The sequence below is a fragment of the Populus trichocarpa genome, chromosome 17 (assembly GCF_000002775.5).
Source record: "Populus trichocarpa isolate Nisqually-1 chromosome 17, P.trichocarpa_v4.1, whole genome shotgun sequence".
In the NCBI taxonomy this organism is placed as follows: Eukaryota; Viridiplantae; Streptophyta; class Magnoliopsida; order Malpighiales; family Salicaceae; genus Populus; species Populus trichocarpa.
Genome location: NC_037301.2, coordinates 4,650,897 through 4,663,513, shown reverse-complemented (window position 1 = coordinate 4,663,513; position 12,617 = coordinate 4,650,897).

The window sequence follows — 12,617 nt, the reverse complement described above, 5'->3', positions numbered from 1 at the left end:
AAAAAGTTAAATAGACAAGAGTATAAATAAATAAAGAATAAATTAATATTAGATTTGTTTTTTTAAATAAACACAAAAATCAAAAAATTTCAAAGATCAAGGAGATGTTTGGAATGAGAGTAAAGAGAGTGAAAAATTATCTTTGTAATTTCAGATATTTAAACAAAAAAAGTGAGGTTAAATGTTAACTTCATAAAGGCAAGGGTAAAGGAAAATTCAAAAGTAAAAATTCTTGAATGTTTTTCCTTCCTTCCTTTTTAATTTCATCTGTATTTTGAACCATAAATGTATATGATTTAATTTTCCTTACAATTATTTTTAATATAAGATTAATTTTATTTATATGGAAATCCATCATTATCCATATTTTTTTTAACTATTACCAAATAACTTTAAAACTTCTCTCTTTAATATTTTTTACACCCTTAATTAACATTTCTCCTTTAATTAAATCTTACTTAATATTTCTCATTCAAGATTTTCACCTCATACCAAACCAAACGCAACCTAATATTTAACCCTATTTTTATGCTAAATATTATCCTCCTTGGAAATTTCTCCTCTCTCGTAAATTATTCTACAGCTCACGTAACCCCCCAAATGTAAAGAAAACATAAGGGACTAAAATCGAACTTTTTATAGTTAAGGGTCATGTATGTAGTTTGCCCGTTTCTAAGACACTATAATGTCGTTAACCGACCAAACTACCGCCGTTTATGCTTGAAAGAAGATGTAAGAAATGAAAACTTTACCGTCTATATCATTGTTGTACAGGAATTGTCGTAATAGAAAAATAAAATAAAATAAAAATAAATCACTTGAAAAGCGCTACTTTGATAGTCCTTCACTTTCTCTCTCAATTTTCCGAGAAAATCTCCCTTCAGAAAGCTTTCAAGAAATCCATCTCCACAATTCTCCAATACCCATTTCAAGGTAAGTACTGTTAATTACTATGTCTTTTGGAGCTTAGAATGTTGTTTTCTTGATCTGGATAGATTTGTTTTGGTTCATGTTAGATAGTTTTGTAGGTGATAGTCTTGGAATCCTGATTAAGTTAAGGAGTGTTAGTGGTGATTCTTTAATAGGTTTTGGTAGTTTTTGTAAAGTTTTTGGTTCATCTAATGATGCCACCAAAAAGAAAGAAATGGACAGAAGTAGAAGAGAAAACCCTAATTGAGAAATATGGAGAGATGGTCTCTGATGGGACCCTTGCAAAAATGAAAACTAGAGAGAAGAAATACAAACCAATTGCTTTGTACGTGAATTCTGTGCACCATGTTCATGATCCGATGGCATACCCTTGGCAATGGACATGGAAAGATGTGTCCACTAAGGTGCAGAACATGAGGCATCAATACATGCTTGTTAAGCAAAAGATTAAGAAACCTGAGTTTTCATCGATGGAGAATTCAGGTTGTGGTGGCGGGGAGTGTGGCAATGAGGATGAGTTTGATTGGTTGGAAGGGCTTACACATTGGTCAAATTTTTTGCGGTACAAGGAGGTTTTTGGGGATCTTCCAGTTGCTTATGGGACTAATGGTAGTACTTGTAGTGATTTGATGGGAGTCTTGAATGAAGATAGGGAGACTGGTGGGGGTTTGTTAGGGGGTGTCAGGGGAATGGACATGGCAGAGTTTGGCCAAATAGGTAATTCGGCAGATGGGGATTTTGCTGGGATTGATGGGGGCGAGAATGGGGTGCTGGGTCTGGGGTTTGATTATGAAGGGGAAGAGGCAGAGGAGAATTGCAACGGTAATGATCGGGTGAGGGAGGATGGAGATGATGGTTTCATGTATGAAGAACCAGACCCAAATGTGTCTAATTTGAGAAAGAAGAGGAAGGCTCTGAAGGGACTAAGGAAGAGGGTGTTTGGGTTTCTATCTAACCAGTTGGGACAGTTGAGGGACATGGAGGCTCGGTTTGAGCAACGTGAGCTGGAGAGAGAGCGGGAGAGGCGGAGAGGAGAGAGCATTCAGGTGGAGAGGGAGCGAGAATGGGAGCGGAAGTTGGAAGAAAGGGAAAAGGAGAGGGAAGAGATGGAAAAAGCTAGGGAAAAGTTAATGAGGCAGAGGATTCAAGAATGGGAAGCTATGGAGAAGGAGAGCGAAGAGAGGGAAAGAAGAAGAAGAGAGGACATGATTCAAGAGAGGGAATGGGAAGAGAGGATGAACAGGAAGAGGTCAGAATGGAAGAAGAGCATTGATGAGATGTTGAATCAGCACCAAACAGAAATGGGACAGATCCAGTCCCGTTTTCTTCATGAGCAACAAAACCTTACTGGCCAGTTGCTTGGAATTGTTTCACAGTGGACTGCTCCAACTGGGCTCTCTGATCATACTGGTGCTAGCGGCCATTATCTTTCACAAATGATGCAGAATTTGCATCATGTAAATGGTATGGTTCATGGGGACAGTAGGGTTGATGGAGATACTCAGGATGACCAATTTATTGTTGATGGATGATTCCTTTTCTGTAAAACCATCATCCTCTTGTTGAGCTGGGATAAAAATGGAACGTTTCTGCATGTTTACTTTGGTGACAATTGTATAGGTCAGAATTGCCAGTCATTTTGTCTTGTTCTGATGATAGAGGTGCTTGTATATTTATCTGTTTAGTGCAAAATCTTAGTCAACAAGGGATACGTTATTGTTTGTTTCGATTTTGTTGTAACTATATTTGATAAAAGTAATAAATCAACTTTTCTGGAAATATGGTAGTTGTGTTTGTTCTTCAAGTTAAGTCTTTAGTTTCTTGCTCCTCACACCGCCTCCCCCCTTGCATTAAATTCCTTTGTTGTGCCTGCCTGGATACCAGTACGCGTGATTATCTCAATTTCATAATCTAGTTCTAAATAAAGCCTTCTTGCAGCAAAGATGTCATGTACCAGTTTGCCCTGGACTTGGAAGAGATTATATCTGCTTGGAAATGTTCATTGATGCTAGTTATCTAGAATTTGAAGACTTGGCATCTGAAACTCCCCATCAACTTTTCCCGAATCAACAGATCACTTTTACATATCTGTTTACCATATGAACATACACAAGTTTCCTTAACCTCTCCTGATCCGTTTCCTGTGTCTGTCATCCCTTTAACTACACTTATGTTATATCCCATGTCTTTATTTCTTGTCAGAACTTGATCAATCTGACTCTGATCTGGAACTGCTGCTCTTGGCACTTACCTGGTCAGGTGCCAGATGAACTGATCCCTCGCACAAGTCTTGGCTGCAAAATCCTTGTTGAGGCTCACAAGGGCTATCCCAATTAGAAAGGGATATTTGAGGATTAAGAGCAACTTAGAACTTGAATTCATGTCCATCTAATGTACCAGGAAAATTCTTAGCTTAGCTGTAGGGATGACTAAGTTATTCATAATTAGTTTTGAACCTCCTCTAAACACTCTTAATTTGGTTTCAATGATTTCCTCACGAAGTAGAAACAGTTCCAAGCAAGGACATCATTGTCTCCAGTCTAGGCATTTGTCATGGGATCGTTCATGATATGGGAAGGATCAATGGATTGAATGTACTGTACGTGCTTTAAACATGAAAGACAAAGTTATAATCACATTGCAAATTAACTCAGAAACTATAGAATAACCAAACACTAATAAAAACCGATTAATAAATTTAAAGCACGTACAGTACATTCAATTCATTGACCCTTACCAAATTGATTAAAATATCTCAAATAATTTAACGACCATGAACTTAGCGTAAAGTCCATATATATAAAAGCCCTAAAAAAATATGCAAAATTACATGTAGATAAACAAAAATTCCAGTACTCATCTGCCAAATCAAATCAAAAATATGCAAAATCACATGTAGATAAACAAAAATTCCAGTAATCATCCACCGAATAGAATTAGAAACTGGCAAATTAATACTTATTTGGGAATGTGGTTATAGTTATTTTTTAAAGTGTTTTTTATGTCGAAATATATTAAAATAATATTTTTTTATATTTTAAAAATTATTTTTAAGATCAGTACATCAAAAAAATTTAAAATATAAAAAAATTTAAAATTAAAAAAAAAAAAAAAAACACAGATACAACTGCGTTTTCAATGAACACTTTACAAGCAACAACCATGCATAAAAACATCAATCCCCTCATTGCGGGACCATGCAAAAGAAAATGAAATGGAAGGTAAAAAGTACAAGAGAAGAGACATGACATCATCAAAATCATTTAATGCATTGCAAGCATTTACTGCAAAAAAAAGAAAAGAAAATGAAATCCCAAAACTGACCATCCCTTGAAGCATGTCCTCGAAATTTCTTGAAGGAGATAAAGGTAAATACACATCGAAGACAAAACATCATAGATGTAAAAACCAATGACTTTTGATACGAGGATTTGATTTGATTGGTGCAAATCATACCACTCTAGAAAGCTTAATCAAAGGCCCACATCATGGAGGAGCGTCTAAAAGAATCCAAGGTTATTTTTAGGGCTAAAATCCACTTTGAATTAGACCTGCTTCCAAGCACTTTTATGCCCCAACTCCCCTGGATTACTCTTGCTTTATAAATTCAGATTTTTCTAATTATCTTTTTCTTTTATTTCTGTATTGATCTTAGATTTTATTATATTTTTATTTTTTTTAGCATATGATTGACAAGGACATGATATTTAGATTCTTGTTTTAGGATATAGGACTCAACTATCATTTTCGAACATGCTTACACTTATGAGTTTTTTTCTATAGTTTATTATTGTGTTTTTTTTTTCTTTTAGGGTTTTGCATGGAATATTTTGACATGATATTTATATTCTTTTTTTGGATTTAGAACTCAATGAGAAGATAACAAATCGATTTGATCAGATGCTCAAGACTGCTCCAATAAAAGTATAAAGAGACTTGCCAGGTGTTTGAGAGTGTGGTTGTTATTGTTTTTCAAAGTATTTTTCTCTTGAAAATACATCAAAGTAATTTTTTTTTATTTTTTAAAATTATTTTTGATATTAACACATCAAAATGATTTGATAATATCAAAAAAATATTAATTTGAAATAAAAAAATGAAAAATTTTAAATTTTTTCAAAAAAATTTTAAAACACAAAAACAAATAGGATAATATTTATTTGCAAAACCAAACTATGTGCTTACTAGGCTTTTGTGGAGAACTTGTGATGAGTAGCAGTTGGAGGGGGATATTTTTCTAAGTATGGTAGAAAAGATAGAGAGAGGCAAGATAGTTTAACCATTGATTAATCTAAGAAAGTTCCATCTAGAAATTGACAGTCATTTTTAATGGAGATTTAGGAATAAAGTATTTCATGGATATTTAGCTTGCTGATTGTAAAAGTTGTAAAAGGTGATGAAATGAGTGGTTGAAATTAGGGTTAATGAGTAGCTTATTCTTAGAGGATAAGTGTTCAAGATGATAGGGTTGAATAAGGGAGGTCACATATTGCGTCTTGGTTTTGAATGGGGTAATTGTTAAAACCTATCATTAGAGATATAAGTCTGTTTGTTTTTATGTTTTAAAAATGCTTTTAAAAAAATTGAATTTTTTTCTTTGCTTTATATTAATATTCTTTTTTATGTATTCAGATCATTTTGATATGTTAATGTTAAAAATAATTGACATGTCAATGGTGAGTGCACTTAATGATACACATGAAAACTAGCACTGAAAGCTAAGATATTGTTATGGAATAGTTATAGGCGGTGTTTGGGAACGCGGTTCAAACCATATTTTTCAAAGATTTGATTTTTTTTTGTTTAAAATTATTTTTTTATATTTTCATATCATTTTGATGTATTAATGTTAATTTTTTTTAAATATTATTTTGATACATTTTCAAATAAGAAACATTTTGAATCCCAACTATTATCACATTTCCAAATACCTCATAATAAATAAATAAAGGTTAGGCGGAAGATTGAGATACCACAACCAAGTACAAAGCTATTGTAGATAAACACTGTATGAACATGAAAGTGATATGGTGGTGATGTTTCTCCACAAATAGAGGTTTTCAATTGGCACTTACAACAAGCTTATATATGACTCTTACCATATTTTAAAGAAGGTAAACATTGACAAGGGCCATCCCAGATCTTTTTAGATTAAAATTCACTTTGAGGATCTATTCTTAGGCCATTTTGTGATTCTGATATTTGAAAATATCCCAGATTGTTTATGTTTTTACTCTTGTTTAGCCCATGATTGAGGATCATAGACTATTTAAATTTTTATTTTAGGGTTTAAAACTCAACTATCAATTTCAGGAATATTTAAATTTAAAGTTTAATTAAAGCTTTGAGTTTTCTCTACAATCTAATTATTACTGTGTCCTTTTGAAAGATTTTACGTGCAGCTATTCTCTAGCTAAAACATATAATTTTTTTTTTAATTTTTTTTAAAAAATTTAAATTTTTTAGAAACATAATCTTACCCAGATTACTTCTCATTTGAGTTTAGTTATTGAAAGCTACAATTAATTAATGTTTTAACGTTTCAGGAAAAATGTGCTTGCTTGCAATTGTTTATTCAATATATACAGTAGTAGTTTTAAAATCTAGCTCAACATGTCGGTTTAAGACTCGGCTAATTAGGGACTGAAATCAGGCTGAGTTTAAAAAAAATAAAAAAAATTAAAAACCCGGGTGATTCGGCTGACCCGGCAAATTAACCCGGTGACTTAGCTGAAAATCCAGCTCCACAGGTCAGTTTAGAACTCAGCTAATAGAGGACTGAAACCGGACTAGGTTTAAAAAAAATTAAAGAAAGTTAAAAACCTAGGTGATTCGGCTGACCCGGCGAGTTAACCTGATGACTTGGCTAACCCGACAAGACCCGATCAAAAACTCAATTGCAACCCGTTGACTATTTTTTGGTAACCAAAACAACGTTGTTTTGATTTATAAAAAATATTGGAGTTGATCCGGGTGACCTGATGACCCGATCAAAACTCAGTACCCAGGCAAAACTTGTAACCCGAGCTTTAGTCCAGGTCCACCACTAAGACGGGTTTAAAATCTCTGCATACCATGACATAATTAAGTTAGAGAAATAAATTTCAGCGATATATTCCTATTTAAATAACAAACATTAATCAACTTTTCCTTTGAAAATATATATTTTCCAAATCACAGTGGCATTGTCCTAACCGAAGATGCCTGTTGTTGATCTTGCACAACATTTTCATCCTCAATGTAAGAACTTCAACCATAATTTGTTCAGAACCATTAGCAGTAGTGAAGCTAGAAGTTACAAATTATAATCAATCAATAAAGGAATCATAACCAGGTCCAGCAAAGAAACATAACTAAGACAAAGACTGGGTTTTGTCAATTCCTTGGAATCTCTAGTAGATGAATTCCACAAGACCAACTTTTCATAGTCAACAAATGAACAGATTATTCAATTGAAAGATCCCAGAATTCCAATAAAGAAGGGAGGACTGCACCTTATTGCTTCAGTATAATCAAGCTCTTGCACTGCATTATCCTCATCACCACCACTAGCTGCTTCGAAGTCGACAGATTGAGAGGAGAAGTCTATGGCAGGTGAGTATATCATTGATCATGTCCTGAGGGAGTTTGGACATGGCTTTCGTTCAACTAGATTTTGGTTCTGTTTTTGGGGTTCCAGCCATAAATTTGAAACTTATTTTCAAGCCATGTTTCCTTGGCAGTGAAGGTGAACAATTAATATTCATAATTGAAGAAATGTTTGAATATTTTCGTCTAAATTTGCACCACAACTTCTTGTTGTCTTCCTCGTGGTTTCCTAAAATAATCCCACACACATAAACACCAAACCTCAAATACAAACAGAGAATTTAACAAAAACAAAGGAAGCTCTTGATGTTTTTACCGGGGCTTTAGCTCCTCTTGCCTTCAAAATGTTATAAACTCCAACATTCCCACAATACTTGGCATCCGCACACGCCTCTGCAAACAAAAACCAAAAACTTCACAAATTAATCATTCCAACAAAACCAACAACATAAAAAGAAATTAATGAAATAAACACCAGCGGATTGTCAACTCCCGAAGCAAGACTACCAAAAATAATTCTTCATGAGTCCACTAGTTTATCCAAAACAGCCGAAAATCAAACAGTGTTAACATGCAAAACAAGGACTCGATGACCAAAATCTTACACCTGAAGAAGATGGTTCCAGGCATGGCTTCTCAGCTTCTTCTTACATTAACCCATCATCATCATCATCATCATCTTACACAACCTAAACGAAGCCACTCACATCATCAGCAAATCACAACCCATTTTGCGGAAGGAACAGAACAAACCCTAGGACTCCCATAAAAAAAGCTGTACAAATCCTTAAACCTGAAAAAGCTAGATGAAAGGATTGGAACCCACAAATCCTAATGACCCACAAACTACGTGACCCTACCGGACCCAGATAATGATACAAACAAATCTGAAATGATAGAGCCCACAAAAGCCAAGAACCCAAAGACTAAAAGACAAGACAGACCGACCCCACCCAATTCATCCATCATCTTCTAATCCAATCCAACCCATTTACTTCCATCCATGGGGTCTCTCCTCTCTTCTTTGTCTCCTCACACCCACCGCACGCGCACGTGTGCTTCTCGTACGGTACCGTGCGTTCGGACGATTGACAACAAGTTTCACCCGTGGCAGACACCTCGCCACGTCACCACCAGCAATAAAAAGGAGGGAAGATTTCAAAATTTTAGTGACCGTTGGAACCCTCCACCGCCTCAACAAAAAAATATATAAAGATGCAGATAGTATGGCCTTAGCTTCACAATTACGCGTTTTTTATTTTTCCTTCTGCAATTCTTCCGGGTTACTGCTAATTTCTCTTTCTTTCTTGGCAAGAAAGAAAGTCTCTGTCTTTTAATTTTCCTGTTTGATCTTCAAGTAGGTTAATCCGTGGCACAAACCCTAATCGGCCATAAAAGAAATTGGATTTGATCCTCCTCCATTCTCTTAGCATTCTTCTCTTCCAGCTCACACAGCAATGACAATTTCATCACAAAACCCAGAAACACAAAACCTTGAAATACTAGAGGGTTTTCGATTCCTCCCTGATGATCAAGAATTGGTCCGCTTCTATCTTTACCCAAAAATCACTAACCCTAATCTCCTCACCACCTTCAATGTTCCCGTTAGAGATTGCCATCTCTTTGGAAACCAAGCCAGAGAACCTTGGCAAATCTGGGACTCCTTCCCCAAACGCCATGGCGAGGATCTATTCTTCTTCACCCAGCATACCAAGAAAGGCAGGTATGTTGTTCGCAAGATCAGCGGTGGCCCTGGAAAATGGCATCAAGAGTATAAAGACCCTCCTTTCGATGTCTCCATCGACCCCAACTGCAAAGTCACTGTCATCAGAAAGGTGTTCACTTACCTCAATCCTAAATCTGACCACAATGGCTCATGGTTCTTGTTTGAGTACAGCCTGCCATCACTTTCTCAACTAACTGTCTTATGTCAATTGAGAAAGAAAGAAGTCCACAACCCCGAGACAGTCAATCTACAGCGATCAACAACAAAAAAGAGGAAAAGGGTTGCTGACATTGAAAGTGTTGATGATGCCACAAACACCATACTGCAAAAGCCCAGGATTGATGTATTAGACCATCAGCAGCAACATATCATGGGTTTCGATGGGTTAGTAGATACTGTTTCTCAAGTGGAAAACCAGCAGCAGCACTTGCAGCTTGAACCACTCTGTGATAATGGGCTGGGATTCGGCTATTTCGAGTCCTTTTCTTGTGAGGATGAGCAGGACTTTGGAATTTATCTGATGGCTACTGATTCAGATAGTATATCCACTAGCAATGCTGCACCACCAAGTGTATCTACGTTTAATCCTGAAGAGAACTCGCGGTCACTTGAGTTTATGTCCGACGAAAAAGACGGGGACGCTGCTTCAGCATTAGATCATGATTTCTGTCTTCAGCTACTTGATTTAAGTGGTTGCTATGACGAGGCAGATGGGTTTCCAGCAACTAAAGCAACAGCACGGGCTAGCGCTTATTGGACTCAGGCTACACCAAACCTGGACGAATCCCTCACTTCTGATGCTGTTGATTATTATCTTGAACACGGGGTTTGCGATTCCAGCCCTACCAATTGGTCAGGGTCATTTTCTCAAATGCTGCTAGAAGCACCTACATGCCTGATTCAAGAAAAAGAGATTCATATGGATTCAAATCCTTCCCTCGTGGAGAGAAACTATTGATAGCATGTTTTTCTCTCTCTGCTTTTCTTTTTTCTATTTTTCACTTCATTACGGTCTTTTCTTCATTGACCTGACCATAGGCTGTTCGTATCTTGTTTTGTGCTGGTGTCTTGATGTATTAACCATGAGTTTGTGTTCATGTCAGCATTAACTGTAAAAGTTTAATTGTTAGATGGCCTTAAAAGGTACTTCATTTATTTTTTCCTGTTTTATTACTCACAAAAATCTGTTCTTGCTGTCCTTTTGAGAGTTCTGTGGAATTCTGCTGAGATCAAACCTGCTGAAAGTAATTGCATCCTTTCCAACTAGGTCTGCAATACGGGTTACTATATATAGTACGCAGTGATGAATGATTAAACAGATACCCAGAAACCTTGCATAAGATTACGATTTAAAAGGGAATCACCCTGCTTTCAAGATTTGGAATGGCCTAGCATGGCCAGCCAGCCAAACAAGTTAAGAAGCCAACATACTAGCCCAAAGACAGAAACCATCTACTTACTAGGTTTTCGAACCCATGAAATATAGTTATACGAGTAAGAAGAACATGTAGTTCATGGGCTTCGGGTGGGGACTGTCTGTCAAACGGATTAATTTAAATTAAGAGAAAAAAAATATATATATATAAGACCGTTGGAGAACGCGCGTAATGTTCAGAAATCCACCGCCTCATTCAAATTACACACGCTTTCTATCCAATCCGTCTCAACTGAGGACTAACTGACATTGTTCATCAAAATCTTTTTATTTTCAGTCTATCCGTTCCAGTTTCGGACTAACACTGAAATTCTCTTTGTGCCATTATTCTGTCAATCAATCAGTCAATCTGCTTTGTTTCCTCTATCTTGTTTCAATCTCCATTGTTAATCAATAATGAATCATATCATTCTCCTACAACCCCAACAATTTTTTGCCCCTCCACACCCTATTTTGGTTCATCCTCCGCCCCCCCTTCACTACTGTCCTCGACCACCTCTTCCCTACTGTCCTCAACCCCCACTATTATGTCCCTCTGGTATTCGCTGGAACAAACCCCCTCCTGGCTTTGTTAAACTCAACACTGACGCCAGTTATAAATACATTTCTTCAAAATCATCTATTGCTGGTGTCTGCAGGGATGAACATGGAATATGGCTGTTTGGTTTCTCTTGCAGAGTCAAATCTGAATCTGCCTTTGAAGCTGAGTTGCTGGCTGTTCGAGAAGCATTAAAGTTGGCTTGGGATAAAGGGCTCAAAAAGGTTATTTTGGAATCTGATTCGGAGAACGTGGTCAAAAGAATTCGTAATCAAGTTACCCGTCAACCAAAGAATCAGTTCGAGGCTGTCATCTTAGAATGTCAAGCGTATGTAAATCGAGATTGGGATTGTTTCATCCAGCATACACTCAGAGAAGGCAACTTTGCAGCTGATGCATTGACGAAGATAGGAATTTCTGAATCGTTTGAATTGCACGTTTGGAAACACCCTCCAGAATCATTATCCTTGATTCTGTTGGCTGATAAGATCGGCATGGAAATTCCCCGACACGGTGCGTTGGATCAAAATCAGCTACGTTATTTGAAAGTCCTGAAACGGGAATTGTTGCAGAGAAACCTCCACTGGCACTGACCATGAGGTTCGGGTCTTGATGGTGCTTGCTTGAAACTGTACATTGAGAGAGTTCTAGGATTATGAGTTTAAGTTGTTGTATTGTTTAAGGAAACTTGTACAGATCATTCACATTTGTATGAATCACTTGTACAGGTTATTCAAATTTGCACGACTTTTGATCAATTAATTTTTTTTTTCCCCATACAATCGATTCATTTACTTTCTCTTATATTATTCTGTGTTGATGTTTGTTTGCTCGAATGTTGGAAGTTTAAGGTATTCCATCTTTAGGAAATCTTGGTCTAAAACAAATGTTCTTCTGCCTCGTAGTTAAGGATGCTCGCCCGAAACCTTTCCTTAGATTTGCAGATTTGGAAAAACCGGTAATCAAAATCAAACCCAAGAAAGGATGTTATATGTTCTGCAAAATTCTTGCTTTGTAAGTTGACCAGCAAAGCCATTCATGTAAAGCATGAGAGAAAAGCGCTGTTATTGCTTGTTCAACCAACCCACCACTCTTGCAAAAAACATGATTTCTGTGAATCCCAGACTCGTAGTCAAAAAACATGACAACACACTCTGGACTATCAGGAGGCAATGAAAGTACACAGTTTTTATAGCTGAAGTGAGGTGACCAAGATGACAGCAACTGAATCATCTTCGTCGAGATAGGATTCAACAGAAAACAATATCTGAACATGTAAAAACAATGTATATCAGAACATGTATCTACTATGACAAACCAACCATATGAGCACGTCCCCAATAGTTTATCTTGCAACTCTGGAATGTTTTTGACATGGCAACGACATTCTGAGATGTCAT